The sequence below is a fragment of the Dipodomys spectabilis genome, unplaced genomic scaffold (assembly GCF_019054845.1).
Source record: "Dipodomys spectabilis isolate Male_0828 unplaced genomic scaffold, ASM1905484v1 ptg000157l, whole genome shotgun sequence".
Classification (NCBI taxonomy): Eukaryota; Metazoa; Chordata; class Mammalia; order Rodentia; family Heteromyidae; genus Dipodomys; species Dipodomys spectabilis.
This window is the reverse complement of record NW_024870834.1, coordinates 7810011-7831411: the sequence shown is the minus strand read 5'-3', so window position 1 is coordinate 7831411 and position 21401 is coordinate 7810011. Positions and strand designations below refer to the sequence as shown.

General features: G+C 40.2%; 1 protein-coding gene across 3 annotated transcripts in view; it reads right to left on the bottom strand.

Annotated features, from left to right (window-relative positions):
* Efcab11 (EF-hand calcium binding domain 11) overlaps positions 1-21401 on the bottom strand; it is a 136856-nt gene that overhangs the window by 57563 nt on the left and 57892 nt on the right. The gene's annotated exons all lie outside the window — the stretch shown is intronic.

Genomic DNA, 21401 nt, shown 5'->3' with positions numbered 1-21401 from the left:
AGTCTAGTAGGCATAAAATAAGCTCAGAGAAAACACCAGTTTTGGAATCTGAATCAATGACCTAGAAATAAATCTCACAGAAGGATAAATGAAATTTTGAAAAGAGTAGAATCAAAGGACATCAAAATGTTATTTCCAAATGGTTTGTAAAAATAATGTTTTTGTGCTACAGTGGAGAAACAAGTACATTTTAAATCTACAGGTATTAATAATATACTGGCATTTTGTTACATGACGCTAGTCACTTGAGGACTGAATTTTCTTGAATGGAGTTTATTACTAGAAATGCCTGAGGACCTTGAGCTAACACAAACTCTTCTCCCTCAGAGTTTTGTTTTGTGTTTTGTTTTTCCATTTGGGGACCACTTCAACCACACTCTGAAATGTTTAAAAGGACAACATTTTATTCTTCTCCCATGGAGAACTAAGCTTAGACATCTCATCTCTTGACCTCTGTTTTTCCTGTCATGTAAAACACTTCTCTTTCCATGGAAATGGAAGTTCATGGCTCTTCTGTGACCATTCCTCATGTTCCTCTCTCCTAATCACTTACATCTTCTGAAGACTCTGCCCGTTACCCTTCTCTTTCCAATTACCTGCTAACACCAATATGGTGCTCTGACTCTCCAATTGCTGATGCTTTCCTTCTTGAAATACAAGTCTCTTTACAGTATACCTCAATATCAAATCAACTTTTAGAGATTTTCAGTAGTTTCTGTGTCAATGTTTGTAAGATCTGGACTTGCCTGCACGTGTCCACCTCCTTTACTTAAGCAATCGGACATATCAATTAGACCTTGGCCAGTTACAATGGCTCCACACGAACTAGCCTCTTCAGTCTCAGCAATATGCTGCGGCCTGCCACCTGATAGGGACCTTTCTTGCCATGTCACTTCCTTGCCTAAGAATCAGTGCATGCCCTATTGAGTCCAATCCCCTAACTCTTTCCTAGAATGGCTTTTCCTATTGCAAGTCAAGTCTATTGAATTGCCCAAGGTGCAGCATCATGAAATTCTTCCTTGGAGAATGCCTTCCCAGCTTGATTGCCTTATACAGTGGATTCTCCCTTCCCCAGTAAATCACAACTGGACCCCACCATCTCTTGTAGAGGTTAGGACAATGTGGGGGCAGAGAGGAGAGGGAGAAGAATCTCCATAGATACCTGCTAAACAGAACTGCATCAGACTGTAGCTCTACCAAGGATGAATTTTAACGATACACAGATTGCGAGGAAAATATAAAGCACATCTCATCTCAACTATAATTTCTTAAACAGGAACAGTAGAAATGGATACCAAAAAGCATCTTTTTCTTAAATCAGAAAAATCACAAACAAAATCCTTTAAGCATTTTTTGGAGGGTAGGTTTCTCTCTTTCAATGCTCTGGCTAGATCTTATCATTCTGAACATAAACATGTCTTTTTGGCATCTGAGAAGCTAAGGATTGATGACAATGGGAAGACTCAATATGTGAAGGATGAACTGTGTCCAGAAAACCGTGGGTCAGAGAGATATTTTCTAAATGGGAAATGAATTCTGACAGGAAGCTGCCTACTGGGAAATGAAGGAAGGCTCTGAAAAGCTAGTAATCATGATCAAATTTTAGTTTTGTGACCAGTGGAAATATACATGTAGAATCTACAATATGTAAGTTATTTGGAAAAGAACTTTATTATGCAGAAGAGAACCCTGAAAATCTCTTAAAATCTGAGCAGTCACAACGTCAAACATGTGAAAGTGTCCCCTATCAGTCTTATAATATAATTGATATTCAAGTACTTTGCTAGGCTTATAAATCTTATCTCTTCCACATCAAGGTTAGCTTCTGGCTAGGTAAAACTAGCAGCAAGTTGCTATGAGAATTGTGCAAAATCTCATGTGAGGAGTCAGGAGGCAGGAATTCCAAGATACCCCAGCACTTTCCTGAGCCTCCACAAAGCTCATACAAAACGTATTAGGTGTATGGCTTATAGTCAGAAGGTTGACGGTAATGGAAAGACCAGGGAGGGCAACAATAAACAACAGACAGAGCCTAGGGGTAATCCAGAAATATTGAACTGTACATTTATAAGAGAAGCACAAGGACCAAATCGTAGAACACTACGCAAAATGGTAGGGAAGGAGAAAATACTCCCTTATCTCCAACTTCCATGGACTACAAGCCAAAGAGAAAAGCAAAGCTTTCTTAGGAGACCTTACAAGGATACAAACTGGCCCTCTGCAAAGTCAAAAGCATAAGACTGGAGCTCTATATCCCGTCCAGCAAGCAGAAGTTAGAGAAGGAGCCTTAGACACTTCTAAACATCTTGGGAGAAGATTTATGGAGAGACTTCTTAGCCAGAGAGGGCAGAAGGGTCCACATTTTTGTTATCTCTGAATCCCAGAGGCTTCTCTTCCCTATTAACTGGACAGAGGATTACCCCGAAAATCAATGGGGACCCAGAAATCTGGTAAGCAATTTGGATTCTGACTCATGGATACAGAACTACTTGGACAGGAAGTGCAGGACACGATCAAGAAGACACTGTGTCTCGGAGAAGACCTGGGAAAGCCGAAAGCCAGAACTGCAGTACTGTAGAAGGGATCACCTCAGGGGAGTACTGAGGAGCTCCAGAGGGCCAGCTAGCTCATGAGGAAAATAACTGCTGTGCTGGTGGGACTCGGCTTACAAACAGTCCTTCGTGACCCAACTTCACTGGACATTTATTTAGAAAATCACTGCCAACGTCTTTATCTTGAAGTGTTTCCCCTGTGTTTTGGAGCAATTATTTCAAAGTTTCAGGTCTTGCATTAAAAAGTCTTCATTTATTTTTGAATCATTGTGTATAGGGTGTGAGAGAGGGATCTAGTTACAGTTTTCTACATGTGGACATCTAGTCTTTCCAGCACCATTAGCTGAAGATTCTTTTTCTCCTACTCTTATTTCTCACTGTTGTAGATGAAGGGGTGAAAGTCTGGATCTTCTATTCTCACCCATTGGTCTACATGCCTGGTTTCTGTGCTGCTACCTGCTGTTTTTGTTATCATAGCTCTCAGGCAGAGTCTGAGGCCAGGTTTTATCATTCTTCCAGCATTGCTGATTTTGCTCAGGATGGCTTTGGCTACTGGGCTTCTTTGCTCTTCCATGTAAATTTTAGATTTTTTTTTTTTGTTTCCGTGAAGAATATCATTGGAATATTGAGGGGGACTGAATTAAATTGATTGATTCTGGTAATATGGACATTTTCACAATATTAACTCTGCCAAATTGGGTACATACATGAGAGGTCTTCCATCCTTTAGTGTTCCCTTCATTTTTTCCTCCTCAGAGTTATTTTATCATGTTAGTTAGGTTTACTCTTAGGTTTTTTTTTTTTAATCCTAAATTCATTTAAATATTAAGAAAAACCCAACAACTCAATGTTAAGTAACACCAACTAAAAAGGCCGCCAACTCGATTTTAGTCACGTTTAGATTGCTGAAATTCTCATGTTCACTCTACCACACCAAAAGACAACAGTAATAGCTGGGTATGGTAGCTCACACTTGGTAATCCTAACTACTCAGGAAGCTGAGATCTGAGGATCATGGTTTGATGCCAGCTCCAGCAGGAAAGGCCATGCGACTCTACTTGCAAACAAAAAAGCTGGAAGTGGTGGTATGGCTCAAGAGGTAAAGTGACAGCTTTAGTAAAATAAGCCAAATGAGAGTGCAAGGCCTGAGTTCGAGCCCCAGGTATTGGCACCAAAAAAAGAAAAAAAAAGACAACAGCAACAATTTCAACCATAACAAGGCAAGTTAGTAATTTGGCTGATGACATTAGGGTAAGAAGCAATCAATAGGCCAATTTCCTACAGGAAATATTACTCAAGAAGGAAAATGTTGGAATTAAACAACATGTTCTAATAATCATTTTAGGGATACACAGGTTAACTGAAAAAAAAAAAAGCAAACTTGCTTTGACCTCTTGGGATGTTCTACTTTGCTAACAACAGAGTCTCTCCTAGCCTCTTGAGCCCCTTCCTTCTCCCCAACTCCCAAGCAATTGTTCCCATTTCTGAACTCCTCATTATCCCCCACCTGCCAGCATTGGGACTCAGTAACATGCTGCTATTTATTTTCCATGCATTTGTTTTTCTGTTCCCTAGGGAAGGAAAGAGAAGGGAAGATGCTTTTTGATAAGACACACAGGCTTGCATGTGTGTTATCTGGGGATATTAACAAATATGGTTAGTGGAGAAGAACAAACCTCGAATTCAAATTCCTAAATGTTATAAAAAGTACTTGATTTGGAAATATTTCTGAGGCAACCAATAAGCCTCTTATTATTTATACAAGTAAACTCTAAAGAAAAAAAATCTTAACTATTCCCATCTAAAGAACTGAAAATTTCACCCTGAATTTGAAAAGGTCTTTAGACTTAAAATTAATAGATAAAGAACAAAAGATTGTCAAATTTTCCTTTAATGAAATTTCTTTATTTGTGACTTCTTCCTTTTCTAAACTCTAGTCTAAAATTATTCTAACACATCTAATGAAGAACAGTTTAGTGTTAGTGGGTAAGAGTGGAGAGCCAATTGTGGGTACCAAACTCAGGGTCTGAACACTGTCCCTGAACTCCTTTTTTGCTCAAAGCTGGTACCTACTACTTGAACCACACCTCCAGGCCTGGTCTTTTAGTGATTAACTGGAGATAAGAGTCTCATGGACTTTCCTGATGAGCTGGTTTCAAACCACAATCCTCAGATCTCAGCCTTCTGAGTAACTAGAATTACAGATGTGAGCCACGGGCACTCATTAATTTCAATTAGTTCTACAAGTTGCATAATTGTCCTAAATAGACAATCAAGATCTATATCTTTATTGAATTCCATCCCATACTTCAACATTCACTCTCCTCTGAATTTCCCAGACCCCCAGATTAACTTGCCACAGGAAGAGCAGAGACAAAAGCCGCTGGACAATGAGGTCACACAAGCAATTAGTATCTCTATGAATGAGTACCACCAGCAAGGCTGGTGTGGGAAGCACAAGTTTCAGAGACTCCTATGGAACCCAGCAACTACCCTAGAACAATTCCTTCCCCAATGCTGGTGTCCATTTTCTTTTTTTTACCATGATCCTCAGATCTCAGCCTTCTGAGTAGCTAGGATTATAGGTGTGAACCACAAGCATTTAGCTCATTTTCTTTATCAACACTAAATGAAGAGTATTAGGGTTCAAACCATACCTCCCCCCCCCCCCCCCCCCCGCTATCATTGTCTATGGGCTTCCCTACAACCTGTAGGGCCAAACTTTCATTTTTGGCTTCTGGGACCCTATGATTTAGGAGGGAAGGGTTCCCATCCAGGGCTCCAGAGGTGCACTCTGCTAATCAGCAGGATACCACCACCTTGCCCTCCCTGACTTCAGATATGTGAGAGAAAGCCTAGAATCTGACTTCCTGAGCAGGGTGCTGGGTGCTGTCAGCTCAGGCTGGGGAGCAGGAGGGAGGGGAGGAAGATGCCCTGGAGCTACTGGAGTCAGGGTAACAACCTTAAGCAGAGTCAGCCCAGATCACAATAAAAGGCAAGGGTGAGGCTCAAAGGAAACAGCAAAGTGGAGCCAAGGGTCCCCTACAATCACCAGAACAGCCCTACCTCTGCATGGGTCAAGCTGTGAATCAACCAAGTCCTTTACCATTTCAAGTAACTGAAGTTAAATCAGCCATGTGTTGTAGCCTGAGTGAAGGCAACAGACTGAGTGAAAACTGTGACATTGTCTACGTAAGTCCTATCAGCAGAGCCTTTCTTTTTTTTTTAAAACCAATTCACAAATCCTTTAGTGTCATGCTATATGCAAAGAGAAAGTGCTTCTTCCTCTAATAGATAACATTAAGAAATTTCACACCTTAAATTTAAAACTTACTCATAGACAATTAAGAATAAGTTAAAACTGCTGACATTGAAGTTTTACATATTCCATGGAAACAAATTTCATTTTTAAAAAGACATATTAACCGTGGTGGATAAATGTTTTGATAATAATGGTTAAAAACACCTACGCTCAAAATATAATACTCCCAATTACTATTTAGGAACGCCTAACAATAATCTTTATTAATTAGTAAAGAAAATCAGAAAGTTTGTTTCTATAGTATTAGGAATTTTCAAAGTTATACGAAAAAAGAACTACATCAAGTAAATGTTTACAAGAGAAAATTGAAGGTGAAAGATTTTTTTTTTCAATTGTGCTGGTACTGAGGCTTGAACCCAAAGCCTTGGGTTTTCTCTTGTGTTTCCACTCAAGGCTGGCATTCGACCACTTGTGCCACACCTCCAGTTTGCGGCTTAAACAGATAGTCTCGAGGACTTGTCTGCCCAGGCTGGCTTAGAACCATCCCATCTCAGCCTCCTGAACAGCTAAGATTATAGGTGTGAGACACCAGTGGCCCAGTTTGAAAGATTTTAATACATATTCTAAAAAATTAAGAAAAGGGAAGGAAGGGGTGGGCGGGAAGGGGTGGGTGAGGAGGGGTGGGTGGGAAGGGGTAGGTGGGAAGGGGTGGGTAGGGAGAGGTGGGCAAGAATGTTGAAGGGAGTGACACTGATCAAGAGGCACTGTAGTCATAAGCTGTTTCGTTGGATGGCAACTCCTTTGTACAACTACTTAAAGATATTAAAAATATTCAAAAAAGGGACCCCCCCCAGGCTCCCACCAAAACTGTATTAATAAAGACCTAAAATTTAAACATATTCTCAATTCAGTACCTAAGCCATTTGGTCTGTAAGAGACGTGCTGCTCTGAAGGCCCTCTGGAGTCCCGACTGAAAAGCACATTGCCAGGCCCACCATGGAGGTGATCAGGATTCTGCACCCTACGCTCCTAACCTAGGAAAACTGCAATGCTTCTGACCATCTTTAAGAAACATGAATGCACAGAGATGATGCATATGTCTGGAAAGTCAGAGCTGATACCTACAGATATCAACAGATTCTGAATTGCCAAATGATTCTGTGATTTCTGGTCTCTGATTGGTGCAATAATGCCTTTACCTCCGCCTTCAGCTCGGCATCTGTGCCTCATGGGGGCCGCAATCTAACCTTACTACCCTCTGGCTGATACTTAATTCAAATCTGAAATTGGGCCTTAATGCCTCACTTGATGCCCTCACCCTCTCCAAACCTCCCTTCTGCCAGTAGACTTTCTATCGCTGCCATGTCTTGTTAGCATGTAGCCTTTTCTAGAACCTCATGTTTATCAAAGTACAAGAAACAAAAAGCTGAAAAAGCATGTTGGCTTGGAGAATGATCTCAAAAAGAACACACTCCAGGAGGGCTCTTTTGCCTCTACAGCGATGCTGCATCCTACAGAACTTCCTTTGCTTTTTCTTTTGTGACAGGATAGCCTCAAACTCATGTATTCCAGGCTGATCCTCCTGCCTCGGCCTCCTGAGGGCTGGGATTACAAGTGTGGTTGCTTAGCTTATCCTCACTCTTTGGATTTCATTTTAATCTATGTGCTGAATAATCTCTGCTTGCTTGATTTAATAAGCATTCATTTTCAATAACTCATGTGAATTAAGAAACTTCCATTCATGCACATGTTAGTATGACTTAGTTAAATCAGATACTTCCCTACTAACATCTGAGACCAGCTCAACTGAAGAATGAGAGTTTTGATGGGTTGGGAAAAGGGAAGAAACAGCTCATGGCTTTTGGCAGCATTAGAGTTTAAATTTGAGGCCAGGAGCTCTCCCTTGGCATTCTCACTCATGGCTAGTGATTTACCACTTGAGCCACACCACTCCTGGCTTTTTGCTGGTTAAATGGAGACGAGAGTCTCAAAGACTTTTCTGCCCAGGCTGGCTTCAAACTGAGATCCTTGGGTCTCAGGCTCCTCAGTATCTAGGATTCCAGGCTACCAGTACCCTGTGCTGCCAGTAGTTCTGAAGTGACATGCTACAGGATATTGGGAAGCTCTGAGACAGGAGAGGACTGATGAAAAAAGTGGCCTTGGGGCTAGGAAGGCAGAGGAAGCACAGTTACACCAAGTTATACATGAACCACAGGAGGCTTCGACGTGCCTTTGGGCTAGCCGGGAGAAGTGAGTGTCTTGTCTATCACTTCAAGACATTTCCGTATAGATTCCAGATTCAACCTCCCAAACATCTGGAAACCAGTCAACTCTTTAACTGAGGACGGTACTTCCTTTGTTCCTTCTAAAGAGGGAAACAGTGAACTAGCCCCTAATAAATAGGTAGTAAACACTGACAGTGTGCAGTTAAAAAAAACGTCCCCTGAAGAGCAACTCTGGCATGATCCAAAGGATGAGGTATAAGAAAGACCTCCTGAGCCGGGCACTGGTGGTTTACTCAGGAGGCTGAGATCTGAAGATTGTGATTCAAAGTCAGCCCAGGCAGGAAAGGCCGTGAGACTATATCTCCAATAAACCACCAGAAAACCAGAAGTGCTGTGGCTCAAGTGGTAGAGCACTAGCCTTGAGCTGAAGAGCTGAGGGACAGTGCCCAGGCCCAGAGTTCAAGCCCCATGACCACCCCCCCCCAAAAAAGGAAGAAAGATAGACCTCCTGTGATAATCTGCCAAATATATCAGGATGAGTTTTTCAGGTTGGAGTGGTGGGCACTTTAAATCAGGCATTATATTTCATCTTGTATCATCTATGGGAGAGTGTGGTGCCCACAAGAGTTTATTCACACACACACACACACACACACACACACACACACACACACACACACACACTTTCCAAAAGGAGAGATATTTTTATTTGCTCTCCAACCCCACCAAATTAAGGTGTTTACAGTAGACATCAAGATACAATGCCCCATAGAGATAGACAACAGAAAGACTTCTGCTAAACACTCTTCTAAAAACATTGTGACCGGGTCCCTGAGTCCCTGGGCCCTGGAGCACAGAGGAGATGTTGCTGGATGATCGCATGCACCCTGGGTTGGCCTGGGGAAGTGGCCCTCCTGTGCTCTCTCCTAAGGGCACTGGAAGTCAGAATTAAGTATTTCTTTCTTTCTTTCTTTTTTTCTTCCTGTGGCTGAATAAAGACAAGTCCACAAATACATTTGATGCTCTGCCTTGGAAATCCATTTCACATTAAGTAACTGATTTTCAGCCAGGTGCCAGAGGCTCATATCTGTAATCTTAGATGTTCAGGAGGCTGAGATCTGAGGATTATGGTTCAAAGTCAGCCTGGGCAGGAAAATCCATGTAACTCATCTCTAACTAACCATTAAAAAAATATGGAAGTGAAGCTTGGCTCAAATGGTAAAGAACCAGCCTCGAGCAAAAAAATAAAAAGCGCAGCAACAGCATCTAAGCCCTGAGTTCAAGCACAAGACACACACACACACACACACACACACACACACACACACACACACACACACACACACACACACACGGTATTGATTTTTTTCCTAGTAACCGATATAAACTAGGAGGAAGAGTACATTCATACTTTCCTCAATCCTTATCTTAATCCATGGAACCCTGTATAACCCCTGCCTGCCTTCTAACAGAAACAAACATTTGTACATTAGTTCTCATTCTAGGTACAGGGTAAGGAAATACAGAATGGCTAACAAAATACAAACATGTTCCCTTCTCATCACATTTCAGAAATATTAAATCCAGCTTATCAAAAAAAAAAAAAAATGATCAACCATCAGATAGCCATGATTCAGTTTGGCGGGGAAGAAAAATATATGGAATACATTTTTAAAAAGGGTACTCAGAAAGATGTCAGCCCCCGCTAATGTGGTGCCCCCTCCCATCTGGAGATCAGAGAGCCTCGCTCACTTATCTTTATAGCGTAACTTCTGATTATAACGTGTGGCAGGCTGGCTTTCATAAGCCCAGAGAAATAGAATTCTATATACTCACACATTGTATTACTAGAATTAAAGGATTAAATGACAAGGATCTGGCATGGCTAAAAGCATGAGTTTTTTAAAATCCCACAGAACGGAGTCTGTGTTCTGGTTAAGGGACCATGAAAAGATACTTCGCTTCTCTCTCAGTCCCTGCTTCTCAAACTAAATGGGGGCGCTGATAACAACCACCTCGGGGTTGCTGGAGAGTAAATAAAACAAAGCATGAAAAAGCACTTGGTCCACAGGAGATGATAAAAATATTAGCTTATATTCTTTATACTGACAACATGCCTGGAGACTTCACAGAGAATCAAGTGTCTTCAATTCCAAGGTCAGCCACACTGAGCAACAAGCTATTCTCCCACATCTGATAAGAGCTGAAAGTTCCCAGAGGCCTTCTTTTACCCTAAGCTGTCAGCAAGCTTCCATCATTCTCAGGGGACATAAGAATCACGAGATTTTCCTTAAGACTTTTGCCACCTGAAAAAACTCAAAGAACTCTTCTCTCTTGACTAGATGGAAGTCAGACTGGTATGTCAGTCAGCTTTCCACTGCTGTGACAAAAGACCTGAGCCAATCACCTCATAAAGAGAGAAGGTTCGTTTTGATTCATTTTTAGTCCATACTCTCTTGGCCATGTTCTCTTCTAGGCCTGTTCTGGCACAGTATGTCATGGTGGCGGGGAGAGGAGTATTAGACAAACTCATGTTGTCTAGGAAGCCAAGGGAGAGAGGAAGGTAGCTGGGTCTCAGTATTTCCTTCCAAGGGCATACATCATCCAATTACTTATCTTCCTCCTAAAGGTCCTACTACATCCCAATAGCACCATAGTCTGGCAACCAGGGCTTCAGCCATACATTGGCCTTGGAACACAGTAAATATCCAAGCCATAAAAATTGGGAAAGGCAGTACGTTGGACTCCCCTATTTCCCACAGATAGAGGTGCTGGCAGAATACAGAGGATATTAGTCCACATTTCTCAATTCTTGGGCAATAGCATTTCCAGCACTGTGTGTGTGTGTGTGTGTGAGTGTGTGTGTGCGTATGCGCATTCATGTGTGTGCAAGCACCAGTCCTGAGGAGTAAATTAGGGCTTGGGTGCTGTTTCTTACCTTCGGTGTTCAAGGACTGCACTCTACCATTTGAGCACTACCTCTTAAAGGCCCCCCCCCATGGTCTAATATCAATACACTAAGATATATATTTCCAGTACAAATCACATACAAACCATAGTGTGAGTAGAAACCCTGCCTTTGCTCGGGGAGGGGACACCATCTCTTGTCACTCCAGGGCCATCCAGTTTGTGCTGCTCTGGCATAGTAACCAATAAAAGCATGAATCAATGATGGTGAGGGGAAAATTAACTAAGACATATGAGTGGAATATTGGAAGAATGTGGTTGTAAGTGATCAAGAAGCAGCACTGACTGAAAGCTTCCTGGAATGGATAACTGGTAGATGGTGATATCATGAACCAAAAATAGTAATACAAGAAAGAAGTGCCAGTGAGTCTGAGGTACTCATGGCTATAATCAGGTCTGTATTGCCTGTGCCGATGCCCAGATCCTGCTAACATGGTGGCAAGATTGAGTCCACTGGTCCTCACAGCTAATGTCTACCTCCTCTCCTAGTGCCAGGATGGGTTAAGAAGGATGTTTAAGTGAGATAGTCAAACAAAACTCTCAGTGTATCTGACCAAAAACTGTATAAGTTATGTTCAGAGATACAGGTAATGGGCAAAAAGATGGATGGGATTAGTACTGGGTGTGCAATATAAGAGGACAATCAGAAGTGTGTATTTTTCCATCTCCATCCTCGGACGTTCTTTTTCCACAATGTATAAAATCTAAAATTGTAAAGCATCTTATAAAAGCAGTGTGTCATAGCTTCTCAGGCAGAATACTTTCTGTCACTAATGGTACTATCAAATGTAAATATAATAAATATTATGCACGAATATGATGTATTAATATAATTATTGTATATAGTATATAATTAGTATATTATTGTATTAATAATAAATATTATGAATAGTAAATACATATGATTATACTGGGCCACTGCTGTCTCAAATTCTAAGGTATTTTGACTCTATGGGAGGGTATGGAAAGGTTTTGAACTTCTGTTTTAATTAGTACCGTACAGCTTTACCAATGGTTGATTTTAGGTGTATCTAGATATTTAGAGTATCTAGAAAGGTTCCCTCGCATAATAAGATGCCGTCATTTTCCACTCTCGATCTAGGAACACTGAGCTGTGGGAGTTCTTCAACTGTCTTGCCAGTTCTTCTTGCCAAGAATGCATATATTAAGTTACACCATGAGTCATGACGGGTCCAAAATTTGGTAATCAGAGCCTAATCATTAACACTTCTATTGAATTGTTTCTATGCTGTAGTTATTAAGTCAGTGTCTTTTCTCCAACACTGTGAAATGTTTCTTATATTTACTTAAATGACTGGGGGGAAAAGACTTCAGCTACATGAGCAGGAGGAGACTTTGAGCTTGGGGAAGGAAGACACTGAAAGATGTGAGGAAGGCGTGAGACGGTAATCCCTTCCTCAGAGACTTGGTGCTCACTGTGGTATGAGAGTTTCACATTCTTACAGGCCTTACGAGGTCAAACCAAAATCCATATACTGGAAAAGTATTCTATTTTGACTGCTGAGATGAATGAATTGCTTCTTATTTATTTATTTTTGTCAATCATGAGGCTTGAAAAGCTCAGGGCACTGTCCCTGAGCTTTTGCTCTCAAAGCTAGTACTCTACCACTTTGAGCCATAGTGCCACTTCTGGCTTTCTGATGGTTAACTGGAGACAAGAGTCTCACAGACTTTCCTTCCCAGACCAGCTTGAAATTGTGATCCTCAGATCTCAGTCTCCTGAGTAGCTAGGATTACAGGTGTGAGCCACTGTCTCAGAATACTTATTTTTAAATACATCCACTGGCCTTTAGAAACTAGTATTTAAATAAAGGTACTTTTTGAATTTTACCAACAGGTTGAGTATTCACTACTGTCCAAACATTTAAAGTAAGGTATTAAATGTGTGAAGCAACAATTCATATACAAAATAGGAAAAGATGGCTGCCATAACATCTTCTTAAATCATATTTTTATCATTTTTACAGAGTTGTCCTTATGCACAATATTAAAAATATTTTATGCTTAAATTATTAAATCACATGAATATCAAAATACATTTTCCACTGCTGTACATGAAGAGTCGGAGGTACGTTTTAAATAGCAATCACTATCTTTACTTTGGGCAATGATTTTAATGCTCATTACAACTCAGTGTCTAACTTTTGAAGAAACTGACCTAGGAGGCAATCATAAATGTAATCATTTATCTTAAATTTCTTGGAGGTCTCAATTCCCCTTTCCATCTTGGCTTTTCTCATTTTCACCTCGTGTCTGATTACTTTACAAGGCATATGTGTCTTTCTTCCTTTAATTGCTTTTCCTACTTCCTTTTCCATTTTTAAATTGCTTGTTGCTAAGCAATGTGCATAACATTAGGCTATACATTCACTATCTTTTTGAACATCGTCTTTTTGGTATTACTTTCCTTATTACTTTCCCCTCATGTGAACCAATCTCAACTGTATTTTCTGTCCTCTTGTGACCCTTCTTTTGCCAAAACATATCCACTCATCTTCTTGGTGTTTGATCATTACTCAATAGGTACTGAATTCAATATCTAGGTGTTATTGTTAAGATCTGGTAGATAGACTTCCATCATATGTCTACTTTTATTTTTAATCCATTTTCTTTGTCTTTTTTGATTTACATGAAAGGATAACTGAAGATATCTTGTCTTTTATGAAATTTAGATCACTTCCTATTAGCTTCCTTTGATCACTCTTGCTGTTACAGACATCAGTTTCTTCCAGTGACTTAGCACAAGTTATTGCTATTTTCTTGACATGTCTTACTTATGTAGTGGTTATAATATTAACTATAGTGTAATCCTATGACAACCATAACCTTTATTCAACTCATTTGCTTCAAGAGTTACAATATAACTATTTTCAATGCAGCATAATGCAATTAATTTATTTTGATATGATAAGCTACCAAAATAATGTCTCTATAAGAGTGAGACAAAAACCCAAATACCTTAATTACTCATAAACACATGCCATAATTTTCTTTTATACATGTCTGAACAAATATTTTTGAAGAACACTAAGAGCACACTCTGCTTTTGCCAAATGAAATTAATTTTCAGGCTAACTTGCACAGCTGGGCTCAGTCTCTTGTTCCTATTATTATAATTGGAGACAATAATTTGTATGGATGCAAGAGGGGTAAAAGGGCTTAGGACTCAGGATTTCTTGATTGTTGCTTGTCTCACTCTGCAAATATCCTTATAAAGTCTTATTTTTTTTCTGATTACAGAATGTGCCAAATGACACTTCTACCCTTCCAACAACACAAGGATGTTACAAGTCACAGGAAACCTGAAGCAGAAGTCATTAAGCACAAATTCTCTGGAACACAGCTGCTCTGTCAGAAATGTCACATTTTGACATAGGGATCTGTGATAATATTAGTATATCCTCTTTTCAGATTCAGAATATTAAAAATGTTTCCAATTTCCATTTAGTCTAAATATTGTGTATAGACCTTCCTTAATATTATTGTATGACCCTGCTGTCGGTTGAAATCTAATCACTAATGTGATGGAGACTGTATTAGGAGATGCTGTCTGTATTCAGGAGATTAAGTGTTGGAGCCAGAGTCCTCCCGAGGGGATCACTGCCCAGAGAGCTGCCTTGTCATGTGCAGACACAGCACGAAGGCCCTATCTATGAACCGGAAGGTGGTCCCTTTCCAGATTCTAACTCTGTTGGTACTTTGACCTAAAACTTACCAACCTCCGGAAGTGTGAAAGATACATTTCTATGTTTCTTGATTTTTGTTTTGCTTTGTTTTTATTTTTCTGCCAGAGCATTCTTCCTTGGCTTTTTTGTTCAAGTCTGGTGCTCTACTGCTTGAGCCACATCTCTACTTCTGGCTTTTTGGTGATTACTTAGAGCCAAATTCTCTTAGAGTTTATCTGTCTGTCTGTCGGTCTGCCCAGGCTGGCTTTAAAATCACATTCCTTTAAATCTCAGCTTCCTGAGTAACTAAGATAACAAGTGTGAACCACTAGTGCTCAGCTTACATTTCTATTGTTTATAAGCACTCAGTTTATAGTGTTTTGTTATAGCAGACTGAACAGACTAATACTCGCACTTATTCTCGCACTTAAAATATTAAGCTGAACACTATTCACCACAACCAAGATATGGAATCAGGACTGGGAAGGTGGCTCAGTGGTAGAGTGCTTGCCTTGCATGCATGAGGCCCTGGGTTTGATTCCTCAGCACCACACAAGCAGAAAAAGCCAGAAGTGGTGCCATGACTCAAGTGGTAGAGCACTAGCCTTGAGCTGAAGAGCTGAGGGGCAGTGCCCAGGCCCAGAGTTCAGGCCCCACAACCGACCTCCCTCCCCCCCGCCGCCCCTCCCTCCTCTGGCCTCACACACACAAAAAAAGGTATGGAATCAACCCAGATTCCCCTCAAAGAACAAATGGGTCAAGAAAATGTATTAAAAAATACACAATGGAATTCTATTTATCCATTAGAAAGAATGATGTTGTACTATTTGTAAGGAATGGAAAGACTTGGAAAAAATTACATTAAGTGATATAAGTCAGGCTAACATGCAATAAAGCTTGCATGATTGCCCTCATTTGTGGTAGCTAGAATTTGTCTATAAATCTACAGGTAAACAAGTTGAGTGATATGCAAGTGGTTATAAATGTATTAACTGAAATATGATAGACTCTAGGAAGAACTCAAATAAGGAATTCCTTAGAATGACAAAGGCAAAACCCAACCAAAAAGAGCAGCAAGTAATGAACACTTGCAAGAGGGGAGGGAAGAGGATAGACAAATGAAGAAAAGTAGGGTAGAATGCTACAAAATTAAGAAAAAGAAAGGAGCTGGTCAAGGGTGGGGTGAGAGTGTTAAAAGGGGTGGAAATGATCAAGATGTATTACATTCATAAAATGTTTTGTTAAATGGCAACTCCTTTGTACAACTATTTAAAGATAATTTTAAGAATATACTAGGGTGCATGGCCAGATGAAAGGGCTCATATGAACTGTTATCACATTAAACCGATTTCTAATTTTTCAAATTGATCCTAAACTACAAATTTGCTACCATTTTTGTTTGCTTTTTGCAGGTGGTTTGTAATTAGTTGAGAAAATAATGTAATAATAAAATGGAAAATTATTAGTTAATAGAAAATGAATAATTTTTTTAAAACCCTCAATTCTATCACATGGCTTCTTTTGTGAAAGAGTGGTTAAGAGTACAGACTTAGAGGCTAGTCATCCTTGGAGGTTTCACGAAAATAAACAAGAATGTTACTTGTGGATGAATGACAAGATGGACCACCAATGCGGTAGGAGAACGCAAGTTCTGTAGCCAGACTATTTGGGTTAGAATCCTTACTTGACCACTTACATTGCAAGCTCAATGAGATCAGAAAGTTACTGATCTCAAACCAGCCCGCTATGAAGTGGAAAAAAATATTACTCAGAGGATAAAGGAAGAATCTTTTCCAGAACCTTTCTTACCCTTGACCCTAAATGGCATCCTCTTCTGAGAATGTAATTCCTTAGGGTCTACTCATGGGTCAGACCCATGAGCTGATACTTGAAGTGAAACTTGTTCTCGTAGCTTTCACACATCTCCTCCCTGTTTCTTTCTGTTTATGTGGCATCAAAGAATCGAACCCAGGGGCTCACTGCAAGCCAGTCAAGCCCTCTACAACTAAGCCACATTCCCAGGCCCCAAACTTTCACCACACACATATTAAGAGAATTATGAGCATCAAGCCACTAATGATGTTGAGATTCTATAGTTCATTTTTAAATGTCAGCATTTATAAGATACTGGAAGTTATATGCTTCAACACCATTTAAATTACTTTGAGGTTTCAACTATCAATTTGGAACATGGACTCTTTTCTGGGGAACGCAAAGACCACAGTTCCAGTGCACAGTTTCCAGGGCAGGGCCACCGCTGGCCTACAGGTGTGGCGAGACATATGCCCAGAATCTCCTGGACAGGCAGGCAGTTTCTCTTCTGCCAAGAGCAATTTGTCTGTTTGCTTCAATGTACTTTATAAATACATTCATTGACTACAAGTGCTTTAGGGCCCCAGGGAAATTCTAGGAGGAGGTAGCTTGCTGCAACATCAATTAAAATGTTGAATTAACTAGAAACAACATAAACATCCTTCCAAAAGAGACTAGATAAACCAAATGTAGAATTAACTTCCAATAAAAATTAACACAGCAATGAAAATGAATCAAGTATAAGAGTGGCATGTATCAGTACAGATGGATTCCAAAAATTGACTGTGGAGAGAAAAAGCTCAGGTGCTTGTTATATATAAAATATTACCATGCATACAACATGCAAATACATGTCAGAGAAGTCAATATCTTTCTGTAACTTTGTATACTTTTTTTTTTTAGGGGGGGGTCCGGTCGTGGGGCCTGAACTCTGGGCCTGGGCGTTGTCCCTCAGCTCTTCAGCTCAAGGTAGGGCTCTACTACTTGAGCCACAGCACCACTTCTAGCTTTTTTCTTTTTGCTTATGTGGTGCTGAGGCATCGAACCCAGGGCCTCATGCATGCAAGGCAAGTGCTCTACCACTGAGCCACCTTCCTAGCCCCTTATACTTTTTTTAAAGAAAAAAATATCAATGCAATAAGCTAAGCCCGTGATTGATAAATACTGAAATATGGTCTGTGATTTTTCTCTAAAAAAGGGAAAAGGACTCAGGGAAGAAAACATAGGCCTTGTACATACTATTACACATATTATTTATACATACTATTTTATTTCTTTAAAAATGTGAAGGAAATATGGCAAATGTTAAAACTGGGTAAAGTTGAGTGAAATCCAAGTGTTATACTGTACTTTCTTCTGCATTCGAAATACATCTAATAGACACAAATAGATCAAGGTATACAACTTAGTAACTTGAAATTAGTCAGGAGTCCTGAGTCCTATTGCTTTTGAAGAACTATGGCAAGTACACAATCCTCAGATGAAGCCAAAAGAATCTTAACACTTAATCAAGTCTAGATTAAATATACTCATTGTTAACTTTTTAGTTAATTATACCGAAATGGAAACATAAGGTTTTTCTGGACATTTTCCTTCCAAGTCTGGATCCAAAGAAAATCTCATCGATTTCAATTAACAAAGATCAAATCTCATTCTAACACAAATAGCCTGTTTTTCTACAATCTTTAATAAATTAATTGACTCATTTAACAAGAATTAAATGACCATGTTCTAACTTGAACATCCAGAGAAAACCAACACAGAATAAGCAATACTCCCCCCACCCACTTCCAGCCCCTGGCACTGGTAATTAAAATCAGAACCTGTGTTATTAACTATGCTTTTTCACTCAAGGCTGGAGCTGTATCTCTTGAGCCACAGCTCTACTTGCTTCTTCAAAAGATGGTTAATTGGAGATGAACGTCTCATGAACTTCCCTGGGCTGACTGCATGTGATCCTCAGATCTCAGCCTTGTGAGAAGCTAGGTTTATTGGCATGAGCTATCAGTGCCCAGCTACAATATGGTTTTATATAACCAGAAAACTTTATAGCCTATTATGTGGAAACACATAATAAGCAAACAAAGAAAAAAAAAGATCCTCTCCAAGACTTGGTATGAACTATGAATGATTTCAAAGCAGGTAGCAGAGATTTGCTGGGGGGTGCACAATGGAGTAAAGTTGCTTTGGGGAGGGGAGGCCTCTCAGATGAAGTGATGCTTAATTGGGGAATTACCTATTCAGACATCTGAAATAGAAGGAGGTCTCTCACAGAACTACCTGCACATGACCACGTGAGCATAAAGAAGTGGTGGTAAACTCTCTACGCCTACAGAAATAAAGGGACATTTACCATCCTGCAGTAGCTTGAAGTTTGGAATTCTTTTCAAAAGATCACAAGTAGAACTTACTTTTTGCCCCTCTATGAATATTTTGCATTAAGCACCACAACTTGGTTATTTAACATGACTTCTTATATTGGAGTAAAAACAGTCTCAAGGTATTATGTCGAAATACAATAGCACAGAAAAGAAAATAACAAAGAACTGTTAAGGTATTTACTGAGAGACACAGGTAAAATGCCATCTTTTCCTACCATATGTACCAACCACTTAGAAAAGACAACAGACTGTAAAATATATTCTTAGGAACAGGTGCTACGAAATGAAGAAAGCAAAGAGGCAGGGATCAAGACAGCAGGTGATATGAACAGCAAAATAATATCACGGGAAGACATTAGACATCTGTATCATATTTCAGCACATGTGCTAACACTCAAGACTTTTCTTGAAGCTGTAATGTATTGTCTTGAAAATAGATATCATAGATAATGAATCTTTTCATTTCAACCAGGGGGGGAAATTGTCTTAGAGTACCTTCATTGAGAACTGCTAGTTATGAGTCCTACCTCAGATGGCTACCCAGGAACATGCAGAAGACCTGAAGCCATTGTCACCAAATAGATGATATGGCTAATACAATGCTGAAACTCACAAGAAAGGAAATGAAACAGAAAATGTTGTGAATGTTTATATTTCCTCCAAAATTCCTATGGTGGTGCAGCTGGGCCTCTGGGAGGTTATTAGGCCATGATGGCTGAGCCCTTACCAATGAGATCATGAATGTCCACAGGGCTTGAGATGAGTCTCCCTTTCCACTTTGTAAGGACACAGCTAGAAGGCAAGCACCATCTATGAACCAGAATACAGGCCTCCCCCAGATTCCAGAGGGCTGGCTCTTGCTCCATTCTAGCTTCCAGAATGTAAGAAACACATTTCTGATGTTTATAAGCCACTTGATTCATAGTATTTTTGATACAGTGACCTAAATGGATAAAGACAGCTGTCTTGTCTTTTTGTTTAGACACCATCATGCCATGATACTTTCTGGGTTTACAGGTCAAATTACTACATTCCAGAACATAGCAACTGGAAGGAGACACAGAATAGTGGAAGTCAATTAGTGATCAAGGACTAAACAACCCCTCTGGGAAGATATGGGGAAAAAAATGAGATTCTCTAAGCCAGAAATACAAAGTCTAACAAAAGCCTATCAGATCAGGAAAGGTGAGTCCAGGATAATTAGAATGATTTTCAAATCTGAAAATCAAGATCCATGAACAACACTGGAGATTAAAAGAGGATTTATGAAGGCAATTTCATTCAATCACAGTTTTACAGAAATGGGCTAAGTATCTTATTCATACAGAGAAACAACATGAAAATAATTCTTCTTTTTAAAAAGACCAATAGAGCCCTGCATAAAATCAGGGGTAGATTTACTACTTAAGCAGCTATGTAACCTGGACTACATTTCTTCAGTTCTCCTCATCTGCACAACTATTGTGGGATGAGGTAAATAAAGCACTGAGAACACTGTCTGCAACATAGTAGGCGCTTTAAAGACACTAGCCAGTCAGGTGCATGTGGCTCACACCTATAATCCTGGCTACTCAGAAAGCTGAGATTTGAGGATCTCAGTTCAAAGCCAAGCCAGCCTGGGCAGTAAAGTTCATGAAACTCTCATCTCCAATTAGCCACCAAAAAGCTGGAAGCAGAGCTGTGGCTGAGTGCATATTACATCAAAAAGCTAAAGAGCAGCTCTTTCAGTTTACGCCCCAGTTTGGGGGCGCGCGCGCACGCACACACACACACACACACACACACACACACACACACACACACACACACACACACACACACACACACACCAAACCAAAGCAAAATAAAACAAACAAAAAAAGAAACACTAACTAGAGCTCCAAATGTCATGCCAAGGAGTCAACAAAGCAGGCTGGACTGCCCCCTGCTCACACGGCTGGCTATGATTGACATCTGGGAGCCTGGTGTGCAGCATTAATGTGCCTACCACTGTGTGGGCTAACAATATGGCTTCTGTGGAACACTTGCTTTCCTTCCAGAAGTCTTGATACACACTGGACATAGAATGCCTGTGTGATCAGCTCACAATAAAAACTCTGGACACTGAGTCTCTACGGAGCTGCATGGGTTAGCAATGTTTTATATCTGTTGTCACAACTTGAAGTTGGGGAATTAGGTATATTCTATGTGATTCTACCTGGGAAGTTTGTACCTGATCTCCCTAGGCCTTCATCCCTTTGCTGACTGTTTCTTTCACTGTGGTAAATCAGAGTCATGAGGATGATCAAATGCAGAATGCTGGGAGTCCTCTTCACCAGCCAGCCATGCTAGTGGTAGAGTACGGGGAGTAGGGGCCTACTGAGACACTTGGACATAAATAAGCAGTTGTTCTATACTATGTATAAAAGTAAACATGGCTGGGAGTCGCTGGCTCAAGTCTGTAATTCTAGCTACTCAAGAGGCTGAGATCTGAGGATCATAATTCAAAGCTAGCCTGGACAGGAAAGTACATGAGA